General features: G+C 48.8%; 1 protein-coding gene across 1 annotated transcript in view; it reads left to right on the forward strand.

The window, feature by feature from the left end:
* The first annotated feature begins 729 nt into the window (after positions 1 to 729).
* PCDH15 (protocadherin related 15) overlaps positions 730 to 16,764 on the forward strand; it is a 906,505-nt gene continuing 890,470 nt past the window's right edge. The window contains 1 exon segment of the mRNA XM_035706656.2: positions 730 to 1,346. The gene's annotated coding sequence lies outside the window, so the exon portion shown is untranslated.

Raw genomic sequence — 16,764 nt, forward strand, 5'->3', positions numbered from 1 at the left:
TTGCCATTTTCAAGCAACCTCAGGACCTTTGCTCTGTTAAAACCACTGCTCTAAGAAGCCATGCGGTTGCTTTCATCTTTAGGTTCTTCCTTCCCAAGGGTAAACATGAGCATGTGGGCCCATTTCGGGATGGGCATGCTAAGTCCCAGGCCTGGCAAATTCCTTGAGGCAGGGGCACTTGACTTCGATGATAGAATAATGATAGAATAACCGTGTGTGAGTGTGTTTCCACCAGATTATGTGTGACTTAGTTGTGAGGATCTTGTATTTAAGAAATATGTTGTGGGGGCCCCTGGGGGGTGGGGGGGCTCAGTGGTGGAGCTTCAGCCTTCGGCTCAGGTCATGATCCCGGGGTCCTGGGAGCAAGTCCCTGCATGGAGCCTGCTTCTCCCTCTGCCTGTGTCTCTGCCTCTCCCTGTGTGTCTCTCATGAATAAATAATTAAAATCTTAAAAAAAAAAAAAAAAAAAGACATATGTTGTCACTTTTCTTATGCTGCGATTCTCCGCGATGCCCTCAGGTGCCGCTTACCTGTGCTTTCTTTCCCCGACCTGAAACCTGCCTTCTTAGCTCCTGTGCAGTGCGGGAAGTTTCTATAAGCCCCGGGGCAGGGGGTGGGAGGGTGTGGAGATGCACCGAGCTCAATGCGAGAGGGCGGGTTTGTTTAAACAAAGTGGCTGGTGGGGGGTGCGGAGAATGAATGAGGGGAGCGGAAGGTGCTTAAGGGATTACGTTGAGGCGTCACCAGTATTGTCATGGAGCGTCAGCTGCTAAACTTCTCAGCGCCGCCGGGGTGAAGCAGTGACAGCAGCCGCACCGGAGAGGAGCGAGCATCCCAGGCAGGCTGAGGGGCCCGCGCTCAGCAGCGGCGCCGGCGGCCAGCAGGGCATCCGCTGGTCTTTGGGGCCGCGGCACCTGCTGCACCTGCTGCACCTGCTGCACCTGCTGCTAACTGACGCCGAGAGCTCAGCGGTCACCTGTCCCCTGCGTGTGCGGGAGGAGCAGGCCGGGGGTGGCTGGTGCAGGCGCCCCGGGAGCAGCGTGTGCACCCAAGGGTGGCAGGCAGAGGGCAGACGGATCCCTGCTCGGCGGCTGACACCCCAGGAGGCCAGCGTGCCTGCAGCTCTGCAGCCCAGGAGCCTCCCGGAGGCCCTCCAGGAACCGGGTCGGGAGCCGGATGCCTCCCAGGAGCAGGAGGGGTCCCCTGTGACCGGAATCCTCCTGGACGCCCGGGAGGAGCGCTGGCTGTTTCCAAAGGCAGCTGCGGGTCGCGGCCTTGGTGACAAAACTTGCTGCGTGATCTCAAGTGATCTCACGTGGGCTCAGGATGAAACTTTAACCCGGCAAGTGAGTTTCTTTCTTTCCCTGCGCCCCTTTTCTTCCGTCTTTGAGGTTTAAGGCAGAGACAAGCGGGGAGAAAGTTAGGACCTTGGTCCCCGGGCAGGTGGCGGCGGGGGCGGGGGGGGGGTGGTCTGTGTCGAGCTGTCACTCTCAGGCTTGTTCAGAGGACAGAGGGGCGATGACGGTCGCCGGTCCCTGCATGGGGTCCTCTAATTCTGTTGAGATGTTGACGTGACATTTACAAAGACACAGGCTTCTGGATTATGACTCCTTGCCTCTTGATGTGTTTTGGGGACCCTAGTCCTCTTGATGTGTTTTGGGGACCCTAGTCCTGTTGATGTGTTTTGGGGACCCTAGTCCTGTTGATGTGTTTTGGGGACCCTAGTCCTCTTGATGTGTTTTGGGGACCCTAGTCCTCAAGCGCCGTCCCTGCTTCTCGCTCCCTGACAAAATGTGGAGGTGGGGGGAGGGCAAGGGTGTTGGCACCGTGTTTGCTTTCGCGTGTGCCAGTGCACTGTCCTGGGTCATTTCGCTCCGGGAGTGGCAGCTGGTGGAGGTCAGAGGTAACGGGTGAGAGTGACAGCGGCTAAGGCGGGCCCCACCATCAGCAGCCCCGGGTTCTGCGGGCCCTTGGGGTCTGGGGCGCACCTGACGTTTGCACCCTAGATGCCTAGAGGCGCCCCTTTACCAGGGCATCTGTGAACGCTCACCCAGTGCAACGTGGATCCAGACAGATGTCACCCTCAAAATGCAGAAGCGACGCTCTAGGTAGTGCTGACACCTTTCGTGGCCTTGGCTTTACCAACATACTCGGGGGGCCCGGGGGAAGGGGGGCCCCAGGAGCTCCGGCGCCCTGATGGGTCTCTCCGGAGGGTGCAGGTGCTCACCGACCTGGCAGACGCACACCCGGGGGGGGGGGGGTGGCAGGGTGCACCGGGGTGCAACACGCCGGCCTCACGGCGGGCTGGCTGCGGGTCCGACTCACTGGCTCTGACCCACAGAGCCAATTGTCCCATCTAGTGACCGGACACGTAAGGGACAGTCATGGGGCGGCCTTGGGCCGGAGAGGCAGGTAACTGGAAAGGAGATGCACGCGGCGCTCCCGGGCACTTTCATGGGCACTTTGAAGCTTCTAGGCACCGCCCCCCTCTGCCCCCCTCCTCCCCGCTCCGTGCAGTTATTTTTCATTTTTCACCGCAAATTGGTTGTTCCATCAGTTTCTTTCCTCTTCTCCGGCCGGGGCTAAGTGTGAGTCAGTGCATTTATCTTTCCCTGCGAGTCTTCAGATTTCAGAAACTCGATGCCCATGACTGTGTGCTCGTCCGCCTCTGAAATAAAGATGCAGCTTCGTGCGTGTCCTGTTGCAGGGAGTGGGGCCCGGCTCGCCTCTGGGCTCCCGAAGGGCAGGGCGGTGAGCAGGTGCGTCCTCGACCCTTCCCCTCCCGGCTAACCGGTCCCAGCAGGTCAGAGCAGCAGGTCAGAGCAGCTGCTATCTTTTTTTTTTTTCTTTTTTTTTTTAAGATTTTAGTTATTTATTCGAGAAACAGATAGAGAGGCCGAGACCCAGGCAGAGGGAGAAGCAGGCTCCATGCAGGGAGCCCGACGCGGGACTCGATCCCGGGTCCCCAGGATCAGGCCCTGGGCTGAAAGTGGTGCTAAACCGCTGAGCCCCCCGGGCTGCCCGGAGCGGCTGCAATCTCACTGTTACCTGCTTTGGGGAATATCCTGAGCCCCAACTTTCAGTATTTTTTATAAAGAGGTTTAAATGAAACCTTCCATTGTCCAAGAGCTGGTTTTAGACCCATATCCATCAGCGCCAGTATTTGATAAGCTTAGTGCCCGTCTGATCTAAAACCCTACTTTTATTTTTAATTTTTTTTTTACATTTTTATTTATTTATGATAGGCACAGAGTGAGAGAGAGAGAGGCAGAGACACAGGCAGAGGGAGAAGCAGGCTCCAAGCAGGGAGCCTGACATGGGACTCGATCCCGGGTCTCCAAGATCGTGCCCTGGGCCAAAGGCAGGCGCTAAACCGCTGGGCCACCCGGGGATCCCTAAAACCCTACTTTTAAAAGGAACGCTGACGATCATAAATTCTCAGCATAAGAGAACCCAGAGTTTAAGCCACGTGCCCGTGACCACCTTTTTTCCTTAGCGTTTCCACGTGGCGGTTGTGCCAAGTGTGAGCCACGGGGTTTCGTTCATCTTAATCACCCAGCTTCGGTGGCAGACAGGCAGACGTGAACCGAAGCCATCTGCAAAACGCCCCCAGCCATTTTTTGGGTACCCAGCCTCAGTTTGAAGTTAAATGCAAAAGACCCTTATTGCTTGTTCTTCGTCAAGGGAAATAACCGTTTTTCCTTTGGTCACGACATGTGTGTCAAGCCAGTGTGCGTCGAGTAATGAATGATTCCCTTCAGGAATCACTTGATCGCGTGGGCTTTGCCTTCCTGAACAAACCAGGAAACTTTACAATTGTGGTGTAAAAAATTAAAAAGTTTGGGGCACCCGGGTGGCTCAGCGGTTGAGCGCCTGCCTTTGGCTCAGGGTGTGATCCCCGGGGTCCTGGGATCGAGTCCCCGCATCGGGATCCCTGCATGGAGCCTGCTTCTCCCTCTGCCTGTGTCTCTTCCTTCTTTCTTCTCTGTGTCTCTCGTGAATAAATAAATAAAATCTTAAAAAAAGTACAAGAAAAAAGTTAATGGGATCCTCTAAATGGGAATATCTAAGGGTAGATGAGGATACGTCCCATTTGCTGTAAACGTGCAGGTACGATTTCAGACAATAGGAACTTCTGTTGCGGGACATCTGGGTGGCTCAGCGGTTGAGCACCTGCCTTTGGCCCAGGTCATGACCCCGGGGTCCTGGGTTCGAGTCCCACCACGGAGCCTGCTTCTCCCTCTGCCTGAGTCTCTGCCTCTCTCTCTCTCTGTCTCTCATGAATAAATAAAATAATTTTTTTTTTTTAAAAGGAACTTCTGTTCCTACTGGCGGGGTATAAAATACTACAAAGCTCCTCTCATGAGCCAGCTGTTACCTCCACTTTTCTCTGGCCCAGAAACTCCCTGTACACGTCTACATTTTATCGCAGCCTTAATGCTGAAGAACAGCTGAGGGTTTTAAGTTGGATTCTGAACCCCAACCTAGGAATGGATTCAAATTGGCAGAGAAAAACAATCTCCCCAAAGAGACTGCACTGCTTCTAAATGCAGTGAGTGAGTGTATTGTCCGAAAGGTTAATTTTGCGTGGGACTCTGTGCTATGAGTAGGCGTTGGGCATACTCCTTTTGATCCTTGATTTTTTTCCCCCATTTATTTATTTTTTCTTATTTTTTATTTTTTATTTTTTATTCTTTTTGTAAAGACTTCGTCCGTCCTTGTGGGATCATTGGTGTCCGGCCCCGGGTGGTCACTCCATGTGTCTGTGGCTTCTGCGCAGACCCTAAAATTACGATAATTACGATGCTGAAAAACAGTGGCACCCGATCGGGCGGCTTTCCAAAACTGCCCTTGTTACCACCGAGACGTTGCTTGAAGGTAGATCTGTTTTCTTTCTTTCATAGGCTTTTTTTTTTTTTTTTTTTTTGTCACTGTTCTGGAATGTGATGGACAAAGTGGGTTTGAAACTAATGATGGCATCACGTAGGGAGCACCCCCCCTTCGCCGTGCAGGTGCCCTGGGGCTGTGTGGGGCCTCAGTACTGCTCAAAGCCACCTTCAAGGGAGAACGAGAACCTGCTGTGATTCATGTGTAGCAAGATTGCGTTCTGCTGGTGGCGTCTCTGTGCAAAGTCCCAAGGATATAAGCCCCGGAAATGGAGCTCGTATATAACTCATTTATATCAGATCCTGGAAGGTGGGGCCTGGGGGGTTCAGTTGGTCAAGCATCTGCCTTCAGCTCAGGTCATGATCTCAGGGTCCTGGGATCCAGTCCTGCACCCAGGTCCCTGCTCAGGGGTGGGGGGAGCCTGGTTCCCAGGGCTTGTGCAGGCTCTCTCTCTCTCTCCTCCATCCCCCCCTTTCTCATTCTCTCAAGTACTTTAAATAACATCCTAGAGCCACTTAGATCGGAGTGGCTGCAGGACCAGAGACCTTACACAGGTATTGCAAATACTCCCTTACGCGTGTGAGCAGGAGGTGGTGGTGGTGGTGGGGGTTAGGCAGTGATTTCAAGTGCGGGTGTGTGAACCCCTGGCCTTGAAGGGCAGTCAGCACCTTCAATGACCCGACCGCCACCTGCAGAGTCATAGGCCTGCCAGGCTACACGCGGCTTGGCCTCAGCCTGTGAATAAGCCACAGGGCGACCAGCAGGAGGGAGCAGCGCCCAGCCCTGCACAGCGCTTGGCGGTTCACGGGAGGAGCGTGGAAGCCCGGCCTGCATTCAGGGACCCACTCTTGTCTGGAAGCCCTGGCATGTGCCCTAAGTGTTTTTTTTTTTTTTTTTTTTGGTTTTTTTTTTTTTTTTTTTTTTTTTGCTTTGGAGGCCACCCCTGTGGAAGTCAGCCCATCATGGGGGTTTGGGGCAGGATGGGCCAAGAGGCCGAGTGCATCTGCAAGGGCTGGTAGCTGCAAGGCCAAGTACACGATGCGATGGCCTGGCCTTCCCTTCTCAGGCCGAGGCCGCCGGCTGCTGTCCCCTGTGGGCAGGAGGGCTCCCTCCCCGCGCCCTGCTCCGTGGCCCCGTCTCCCTGCATCTCCCCGCATCTCCCCGGCTGCAGAGAGGTTGCACCGCAGCCCGCAGCCCGCAGCCCGGCTCTGGAAGCTCCACGAGTGCAAGGCGAGGGGCGTCCTCGCGAGTCGCAGAAACTGAAGCGACATCAATCACTCTTTCCTCCGGACTGGTAAATGGAAAAACTCAAAGCGTGTTTGTTGTGCTTCTTGATGGAGAAAAAAAAAAAAAAAAAAGAAAAAAAAAAGAAACTTGACAGGAGGTGTGACCGTCTTTTCGGCTTTTAGACTGGAGGCATCCTCGCCCCTCGCCCCGGCGGATGTGTGGTTCCTGTTACTTTGGAAAGTCATTCATCCCCCTGCCCCGGGAAAGGGCGGGTTTGGGACAGAGGCGAGCAGTGTTGGGCCCGGGGGCGGCCCCGCGGGCGATGAGGCCCCCCATTCACGGGCGGCCGCTGATGAATGCGCCCCTGTGCTCTGCACCCAGGGGCCAGAATGAGCCTTTCTGCTTCTGCATCACTGGATCCTTATGGGCATGCAAATTGTTTATCCAAGGACACTGACTTTCCTTTTTTTTTTTTTTTTTTTGCTTTATGGTTGGAGGGACTGATGTCTTCACCTTGGCAGCACACCACTGGAATCCAGAGGAGGTTCATTAAAATGGGCTGGGAGGCTGTTATGTCTTTAAGTCACTGTCAGAGGGGGAGAGAGAAGGAGAGAGAGAGAAGGAGAGAGATGAGGGAGAGAGAGCGAGGGAGGCAGGGAGGCCAGCAGGTGCAACGGGGCCCCCACCCTGCGCCCGCCCCCTGTGCTGCTGACCTCGTGCCTGGCGACCCCGTCCTGGTTTCTGTCTGCAAGGCGGGGACCAAGGCTGCCGGGCGGGGATGTAAATCCACCCTGATCCCAGGCTTGGAACAGGGGAGACCTTGGGGTATCTGGGGTAGGAGCCCCTCCCTCCCCTGACCCGGTGAGGACCCTAGTGAAGGATCCCACCTGGACAAGCTCCCGCCCCTCACCTGGAGGCTCTGATAGGATTTTGTCTCCTCCTCATCTTGCTGCAGGAATTCGGTGACAGTGCACATCTCGCCCCGGGCTCTGCACAGCGTGTTTTAGTAGGTGCATCAACCAGCTCAGGACCCAGGGTATAGTAAGGGCTCCGGGGCAGCCTGGCCCGCGACTGCATGTTTGCCCCGAGGATTACTTTCTGTGGAGTAAGGAAAAGCTGGAGGGGTATTTGGTGTTTCCCTAGGAGCCCTGGGCCACCCGCGTGGTCCCCTGCGGAGCATGGCCTGCGACCCCAGGGTCCCCAGGCTCCCTGGCCCGCATCCGGCTTCCTTAGGAACAGGAAAACCCTAGCTGTGGCCACGCACACCTGTTGGGTCCTGGTGGTGGCTTTTTTTTTTTTTTTTAATAAAGATTTTATTTATTTATTCACGAGACACACAGAGAGAGGCAGAGACACAGGCAGAGGGAGAAGCAGGCTCCATGCAGGGAGCCCGACGCGGGACTCGATCCCAGGACCCTGGGGTCACGACCTGGGCCAAGGGCAGCACTAAACTGCTGAGCCACCCGGACTTTTGATCGCTTTGACTTACCTCCTCCCTCAACACGAAACCATTTGTAGAAGACAGAGGTGGCAGGAATTTGGAAAGAATGAGTGACTACCCATAGTGAGAGCAGTGGAGGGCCCCAGCGTGGACGATTCAGTGAGAAAAAGTCACGCCACGGAGAAGGGAACAGGACTTTGTAAAAATGAGGTCAATGTGGGCTTCCTCGTCTGAATTCCAAGACGAGCTCGGAGGAAGGCACCTGACAACGTGCGTGCTTCAGAAATGACACCGTCCGCCCTACCAGTGCCAGCGCTATCCCTGGCTGTGAGGCCGCTGGTGAGCAAATAAACCACGTTGCCAGAAAATGATTGAAGGGCTCAAAATTTCAATTTAGTTGAACTTTCAATTCTTTAATCTGTATCTTATTTTTATTTAAGATTTTATTTTAGTCCTGAGAGACCCAGAGAGAGAGAGAGAGGCAGAGACACAGGAATAGGGAGAAGCAGGCTCCATGCAGGGAGCCGGATGCGGGACTCGATCCCGGGACCCCAGGATCACACCCTGAGCCAAAGGCAGGTGCTCAGCCACAGAGCCACCCAGGTGTCCCTAATCCTTGAATTTTTAAATACCGAGCACTCTTCGCTAACCAGATTTCCACGTGGCTGTATGGGGAGGAAAGCAATGTAGGAATATATGCAACCATTTGATTTGAATGCTTTTGCCCTGTTTTTTTCTTCTTATTATTTTTTTTGATGTGTCTCTGAATCCACCTGATAAATGAATGAAGAGAAGACTTGCGGAGTGTCTACGGTGTAGCAGGGACTAAATATACTGTATGCCATCTGTTTAACCGCTGCGAGGAGGCCCCTCCCCGGGTAAACTTGACTTCTGAGTATCCCCGCATGAGTTTCTGCATCCAGGAGGTGCCGCCGGCCCGTTACACCTCACTTTCTGTCCGACGCCGTGTGCATCAAGCAGAATGTTCTGTTTCAGACTATCAGCGATTGTGACATGGGCGTGCTGATATTTTACAGAAAATGACAGCGAAGCTTTTAGGCATTTTTACAAGGCTTATGGAGAACTGGTCACTCAGGATATACTGAACAGCATACATTATGTGAGTTCTTATTTCCTATTCATAAATGAGGGTAAAGAACAAGAAAATTCAACAGAGCTTCGGGTAATCAGGCTCCGCTGTATTATCATCGCAAATAATAGTTTCCAAAGAACGGTAAGTCGAGGGGAAGATATTGTGTAGGAGAGGTAATGCTGAAGCAAAGGGCATTTCTAGTATTTACGGGGGACGATGCATATATCCGTCAACAGTGGCCATTGGGGTGTAGGTTATTTCCTCCTCATTTTTTTTTAAACCCACACACGTAGGCACATACGTATTTCTACACATACCAGGTAAACCAAAGCAATTTCTTAGAGCTCATGTTTGTTTTAATCAAAGCACAGGTGTGCATGGTCAAAGAAAATCAGATTGCCTATAATTAAATATATGTTCTTGGGGCACCTGGGTGGCTCAGTGGTTGAGCGTCTGCCTTCGGCCCAGGGCGTGATTCCGGGGTCCCACATCGGGCTCTCCGCGGGGAGCCTGCTTCTCCCTCTGCCTGTGTCTCTGCTTCTCTCTGTGTCTCTCATGAGTAAATACATATCTTTTTTAAATAAAAAATAAAAATATTTAAAAATATTTAAAAATATTTAAAAAATAAAAAAAAATAATATATGTTCTTGCTTCTCTAAGGCCCCACACCACTTTGTTCAACTCTTTTTTTCTGGGCGGAGGGGGTGTCTCTTCTTTATTTCTACCTCTGTCTCTAAATAATATGCGTATGATGCTATGTCTTGATTTATTTGTTTAAAGTATTATTTCCGATTACAGTCCTAAGCATTTGGCTGCTTTATATTATCACCTTATATCTTATCACCTTATATCATCACCACCTTTTTTATTCTATCCACGTTCGAAATGCACTAAGATACCATAAATTCTACTTACTTTAATTTGCTAATGCTCTGCCAACAATAAGCTGTGGTTTTATTCTCCAATTTTCGTTTTCCTATCTTTCATGCATGGCTTTTTTGTGTGCTTATTTTCCTGCTATCACTATTTATTATTTTTTTTAAAAAAATTAAATTCCACAAATGATTCCACAAAGGGTGCAAGACAATACGTTTTCCTAAGTTCGTAGAAACATTGGTGGCTCTGTACCATTGTTTTCCCAACATGACAGTTGCTGGTTTCCATCACATCGGGATGTAGACTTGCATGGACGCCCGCATTGCCTCTGAGTGACCTGTGAGCTGCCCCTTGCTACCCCACAGCTCCGGGATTGGGGGATGCAGGAAATAGAGGGCCCATCCCACTGCTCTGGTGCTGCGGGGCTGGGGGGAGTGGAGTCTGTAGGTCACAAGCTCAGCCTTCACACTCCCCTAATTAAGTCCTCCTGGCTCTGGACTCACCTGGTTGCACTGCCTGGAGGACCTCTCTGACAGGTCTTTGTGACTCCTAGGAGACTGATTGATCGAATGATTGATCGGTTGATTCTAAGGAGTTAGCTCATGCACTCAGGGAGGCCGAGGTCCCAGATCTGCAGCCACCCACTCCCTGGAGGACCTCTCTGACAGGTCTTTGTGACTCCTAGGAGATTGATTGACTGATTGAATGATTGATCAATTGATTCTAAGGAGTTAGCTCATGCACTCACCGAGGCCGCCGTCCCAGATCTGCAGCCACCCGCTGGAGAACAGGAGAGCCGGTGATGTCTGGGCCAGAAGGTAGGGGGAGCCCAGTGTCCCAGGCTGAAGACGGGCAGAGAGCTGGAACCCTCCCATCCTCAGCATTTTTATTCTGCTCAGGGCTCCGTCATGGTCATGCCGTGCGTGAGGGGAATCCAGTGTATCCAAATCAGAGGCCTCTGTAGGCCCCGGGCTCAGAAGGAGGTTGGCGCTGGGTGTACATGCGTAAGAACAGACGGACAGAGCGCTGGGGCTCTCGAGTCTTAGAAGGACCCATGTGTCAAAGGCTGTTGATGGTCCCAGGGTGACAGGAACTAGGAGATAAGCAGAGGCCTCCACAGCTGGAGTCCGTTGGTGACCGTAGCAGCAGGTCGGGGGCATTACTGGATGGAAGGCAGCTGGCCTGGAGGTACTTGGGTAGTTGTCCTTGTCATTACTTGACCGTTTTTGTCTTCATGTCTTGCACTTCCAAGAGCTCCTTTCTTGTTCTCTTCGATTCCTTCACTGCTTTTTGTGTATGGACTTCTCTAATCTTTATAAAGGTAGTGGCCATAGCCCTGTTTATTTGCGTAATGAAGCCTCCTTGGCTTCCTCTGTAAGATTCTTCCTTCTGCCCCCACTTTTCTCACGTGTGTTGCTTCGTGCTCCCAGAGACTGAGCGATTGGTGGGTCTCATGCCTCCCCACGCACGGGGGAGAAGTTATCAGTTAGGGTGTGCAGGACCCTCACACGTCCCTGTTCAACATTTCTATTTTGCTCACGTGGCCGTCGCAGGTGGTTTTTATGTCAACGGGACATTGTGGGGGGTCTGGGGAATGATCGTCCACACATGATTTGCAAATATTCTCCAAATCTTGGGCAGCCCGGGTGGCTCAGCGGTTTAGCGCCACTTTCAGCCCAGGGCCTGATCCTGGAGACCCGGGATCGAGTCCCGCGTCGGGCTCCCTGCATGGAGCCTGCTTCTCCCCCTGACTCTCTCTCTTTGTGTCTCTCGTGAATAAATAAATAAAATCTTAAAAAAAAAATATTCTCCAAGTCTGTCGTCCACACAGCCCCCTATGGAAAATAAGAACAATATGCAAAGGGGATTTTATGGGTCAAGACTGGACTGGACGAGACACATGGGTTTGCTCTGATGTTCCTTTGCCTCGAACTCAGTCACATGGCTGCTTTAAATCACCAGGGAGCTTAAGATATGCACTTTTGTACCTTTGAAGTGTGTTCTGGACAGAAGAGGGGAGTGAATTTTTATGAACAGATAGGTGTGTGTCTGTGTGTGTCACTAAAGTGAGTCATTGAAGCACTCTTCGGTGGTCCCCATATTTGCTCAGGGCTTGTCAGCAGGTGTCAGGGATCCGAGCAAAGACCTGGCCTTGTGTTTGATGACCCAGAGTCCGGGGCTCAGTGCCAGCATCTTCAGGAAACACTCCAGTGTCTGGGCTGTGGGGCAGGGAAGGCTTCGGGGACGATTGCTCAGCCCCGGAGGAGGGACCCCAGGCACTGAACCGGATACCCTTGCATAGGATCTGCCGCTGGCACCAGCACCCTCCCCTGCTTGTCCTGGCACTTCCTCTGCTGAGATCCCCGCACCCTGTATTCTGGGGCGTCGATGGGCTCTCCTCACTTCTGACATTTGCCATGTAATCTTTTGTACTTGGCTTTAAAATAAGTTTCTGGTCTTCTACTTTCAAATTTGTCGCAATCACGCATTTTCTTTTGCCACTTCTTTGTCCTCGTGGTTTCATATTTCTTTTTTCAATTTCCGTGCTGAGCTGACTGTGTGGGGGGGTGACAGATGAGTACTTTGGATCAATCTACATCTTAATATCTCAAATTTGCATTTCAAAACCAAGTGAAGAAAAGGGGCTTTTGAGCCATGATTGGTTTGTAAGGATTTGTATCTAAACACTTGGATCAAATAAATAAATAAATAAATAAATAAATAAATAATTAATTAATTAAAACAATAAACACTTGGATCTAAAACTTAAAATGTTCCTGGAATATCTTTTATTGATGACAGGATATCAGAAACATATCAATTGCTTTCTGTAAACTGATGATTGTAATCATTACTTCTTTGGAAATACTTGGTTTTGAAAGCTGTCACGTGTGTATCAGTTGCTTTTCAGTGAATTATATTTGCAGCTACTAAAGTCATCTCGAGACTCTACGTTTTGCTACACACACACACACACACACACACACACACGGCTTCATTTCACAGTTATTTCTGCTGCAATGCAATTTACTGTTGAACAGGGATGTTGACAGCATGTTGGGAGGAAGGAAGAGCTGTTCCCTGGCTCATCAGGAAATTCTCTCTCCTGCAGCTTTTCAGCAAGTCACAGGGTAGGAATTTAACAAGGAACAAAATAGAAACAAGATTTTTGGATAAAGTACAGCATTCACACAAAGAGTATGCCTTGGGGCGGTTTTATTATTATTATTATTTTTTTTTTGGGCCGTATCGCAGAGATTCTTGTAAACGTTATAAAATGTCTTGGTTGTCAAATCGATTTTAAGTTACGAATGTTTTTGAAGCCACCCACCATGGTCCAGGGACTTATTTTGTCATGGTGTAAAAGTCAGCCACGATTTCTGGGACATTCGCTCTCATTTCCTCCTATCCTGTGTGGTCGTCAGGATTCTTCTTGAGGGAAGTGATGTTGCTTCTTGAGAGTCACAGATGGGAAATGACCAGTTTTCTAGGGGGTCCTTGATTCTGTGAAGAATCAGGCGCATACATTTGAATTCGACTTCGCCGGCAGCGACCCTGTTCAGTGAATTATGAAAGCCAATGCTCTGTGTCCAGGGCCCTGCACCCCCACTGCTCGTCTGGGATGGGTGATAGCCTGTCCTTCTCCCCACCCCACAGGGTGCTCCCCGTTGCAGCCAAGGGACCCCCCCCAGGCATCGTCTTCCTGGAATCATCTGCAAAATGCAGTCTTCCTTTTTTTTTAAATAATAAATTTATTTTTTATTGGTGATCAATTTGCCAACGTACAGAATAACACCCAGTGCTCATCCCGTCAAGTGCCCCCCTCAGTGCCCATCACCCAGTCACCCCCACCCCCCCCCTCCTCCCCTTCCACCACCCCTAGTTCTTTTCCCAGAGTTAGGAGTCTTCATGCTCTGTCTCCCTTTCTGATATTTCCTACCCACTTCCAACCACTCCTTCATCTTTGAACCTCTGTCTTTTTATTTGCACGGCACACATTTCTCCTTTGTTTTGTCGTTACTGCAGTTTGGTTTTTGAATCTTATTTCTTCACATGCTCTTCACGTTGGGTTTTCAGGCAGTTTTTGCTTTAGGTACATCTTACAAGTTCATGTGCTCAGATACACTTCCTCACTGTTCTCCTCTTCCCTTCTTTCACCCCACTGCTGATTTTCTCCATGCACCGTTCATTTAAATGCTTAGCTCAGTTCTGTCTGCAGATTGCAGCCAGCATCCTCCCTCCCAACAGCTCCAGCTTACCACCAACCCCTCCACCTCTGTTCTCAAGCTCAGGTCTGCACCATCAACCACCTGTGGACATTGCATGGGTATTTCAGGCTCACTGAGTGTGAGGTAGGTTTACCACCTCCCCTCTGCTCACCTCTATTCTGCTTCTGTGACTAGTAACAACCAACACCACATGGCACAAGCTCAAAACCTGAGGGTCAGCTCTGGGATTCCCATCAGTTCTATCTCCTTCTCAGCTTGAGAACCAAACCCTCCTCTCATCATCCTTCCCTGGAGGTCCTCATCATTTCTGGCGAGATACACATCCCCCAACCAACCCATTTTTCCTGTTTCCACTTCTGGCTGCAGCTCTTCATCCCTTTCCCACCTTATTCTTCGTCTGCAAAGCATGCATGTGTAGTTTTATTGTCCTTCACTTCGTGGCCCTTGGCAGATACGGTGTTTTTTACTGATGGAAGGTTTATGAACCCTGCGGCTCTCTGCACCACTTTTAGAACATTCTTTCTCACCTTGTGTTTCTGGGTCATATTTTGGTGATTCTCGCAATATTTTAAACTTTTAGTTATTGTATTTGTTATGGTGATCTGTGATTGGTGATTATGACTCCCAGAAAGCTTGGATGACTGCTAGCATTTATTAGCAACAAGGCTTTTCTTTTTTTTTTTTTTTAATTAAGGTATGCACTTTTTTTTTTTTTTTTAGAGAGAGAGAGAGAGAGAGTAAATACCCTTGCAAATCTAATAGACTACAACATTGTGTAGGCATAACTTGTATATTTTATATGCGGTGGGAAACCAAAAAATTCATTTGACTTGCTTTATGGTGATATTTGCTTTACTACAATCCGGGATGAACTCCCACTGTCTCCCAGGTTTGCCTGTACTGCCAACCTCATCCCTGCCTTGCTAAGATATTTCAATATTTTCTCTTTCTATTTTCTATTTATTTAGACTCTTCCTTGGATCCTTTCTCTCTGCCTAAGCTAGTTTATTCAAAGGAATACAAAGGAAACGTGTTGTTCTATGTAACTGAAAACCCAGAGATGTAGATCTGACTTGCCACAAGGATTTAAGACTCTAGCATGACTTTGAGGTGCATCTCCTCATTTACTTCCTCTGCTAGTGGACTCTGTTCTCGAAATCCTTGTGTTGGCTGTTGGCAGCTCTCAGCTCACACCATCACAGCATCTAATACAAAAGAAAATAGTGATCGTTCAACCAGGATCCCTCTGTATTGGGTCTGTATTGGGTCTGAGGGGAGGACGGAAAACATTTTAAGTCAAGACACCTTTTTCTTGTGACTATTCTATACTTTGTGTTTTTGATTCCTATAAACACTCTAAGTCAAAGGCTATACTCTCGGGTCTCTGGAGAAGGGTCACGTCTAGGCAGGATAGTTGCAGTGTGGGCGTTGGTTTGCAAAAGAGAACACTTGAAAGGGACTGAAGTAGTAAACATTTTAACAGCTTCCTACACTGAACCAAATGTGGTCTTTTGACACCAACATCGAGTATCACATACTGATTTATGAATCCTTAGGCATGTTCTCTAAAAAGTCAAATACAAAATTTCAAATATGCATAGTTTCTAAGCAAGGACTGTGCCATGTATCGTATAAACGTATCTATTTGACAGTCACAGGTAGCAAGGATCCAGAAGTATGTTATAGATTGTTGTGTTTGATCATTTTTTTGCATTCTTGTGGCATGGATTTTTTTTTTTCCCTTTCCATCTTCGTGTAGAATATTTTTAAAAACTTTTAAACTTCGGAGTATAATTTATAAACTGCTTTAGGCATGCATTTGTTAGCAACTTTTAAATTAAAAAATTTTTTAAAAGCAGTTTATTTTTTTATTTTTTATTTTTTTTTTAAAAAGCAGTTTAATTAAACAATGTGATGTGATTCACTTTAAAAGGGAGATCCCATATTACCTTTCTTGTCAAATTGACACGCAGTCTGAAGGTAAGATTTTCAAAAGAAGACAGTTTTAAGGAACCAGTTTTGATGTTACTTTTCTAGGCCCAACCAGCAAAATCTAGAACAAAGGACTAGTGATACTGCAAAGCAATTTAAATATAAATACAAAGTTAACTTTGGAAGGAGGTAGCAAAAATCATTACAATGCATACAAACTGTAAAAGCACACTCGTGATAGGATAACATCAGTCCTGCCATTCCAGGATTGATTTTATACTCATTGTGTTAAAATAATAATTGTTATCTCAGTAAGAGATATAAGGGAAAATGCCAAAGTCACAATGTGAAGAATAAATGCTAACAAACTCTACTTTCTCATTTCTTTGTATTGACGTAGATTCAAGAATTTATAACTCATCAGAAAATATCCTCCTCATTAGAAATTCTGCTACTATATTTATATTTTTCATATTTATATTCCCAACAGCAGTGACCTGTATGGTGCCAGCAAATGTTTATTAAATGAATAAATCAGATTTGTCTTTCGAGACAGCTTTTTCTTGTGACTAATCTGTACTTTATATCTTTGATTTCTATGCCCAGAGCATTAGGAGCATTAGTAAAGACATTTGAAATTTGAATTGCTTGAATTCTTGGGAAGTATGGTTGAGAATATTTTCTTTGTAATTTTAGCTGGTCTTTTGAGTTAAATTATGGAAGACATTTTTACAGAAGCTCTTCCTTTAATTAGTGGCAGACAGGGAAGCAGTATCACCATCAGGTGCCTATTCTTGGTGATGATACACATCATATGTGATTCGTTCAAAACCTTCATTAGGGGGGAAATCCCTGGGTGGCTCAGCGGTTTAGCGCCTGCCTTCGGCCCAGGACAGGATCCTGGAGTCCCGGGATTGAGTCCCGTGTCGGGTTCCCTGCATGGAGCCTGCTTCTCCCTCCTGTGTCTCTTCCCCACCCCCCATTTCTATCATAAATAAACAAATCTTAGGAAAAAAAAAAAACTACGTTAGGGGGATTTGACTGTGGACTTCCCAAATGATGGGATCTCCTTAAAATAT

Source organism: Canis lupus, chromosome 26 (genome assembly GCF_003254725.2).
Source record: "Canis lupus dingo isolate Sandy chromosome 26, ASM325472v2, whole genome shotgun sequence".
Taxonomy (NCBI): Eukaryota; Metazoa; Chordata; class Mammalia; order Carnivora; family Canidae; genus Canis; species Canis lupus.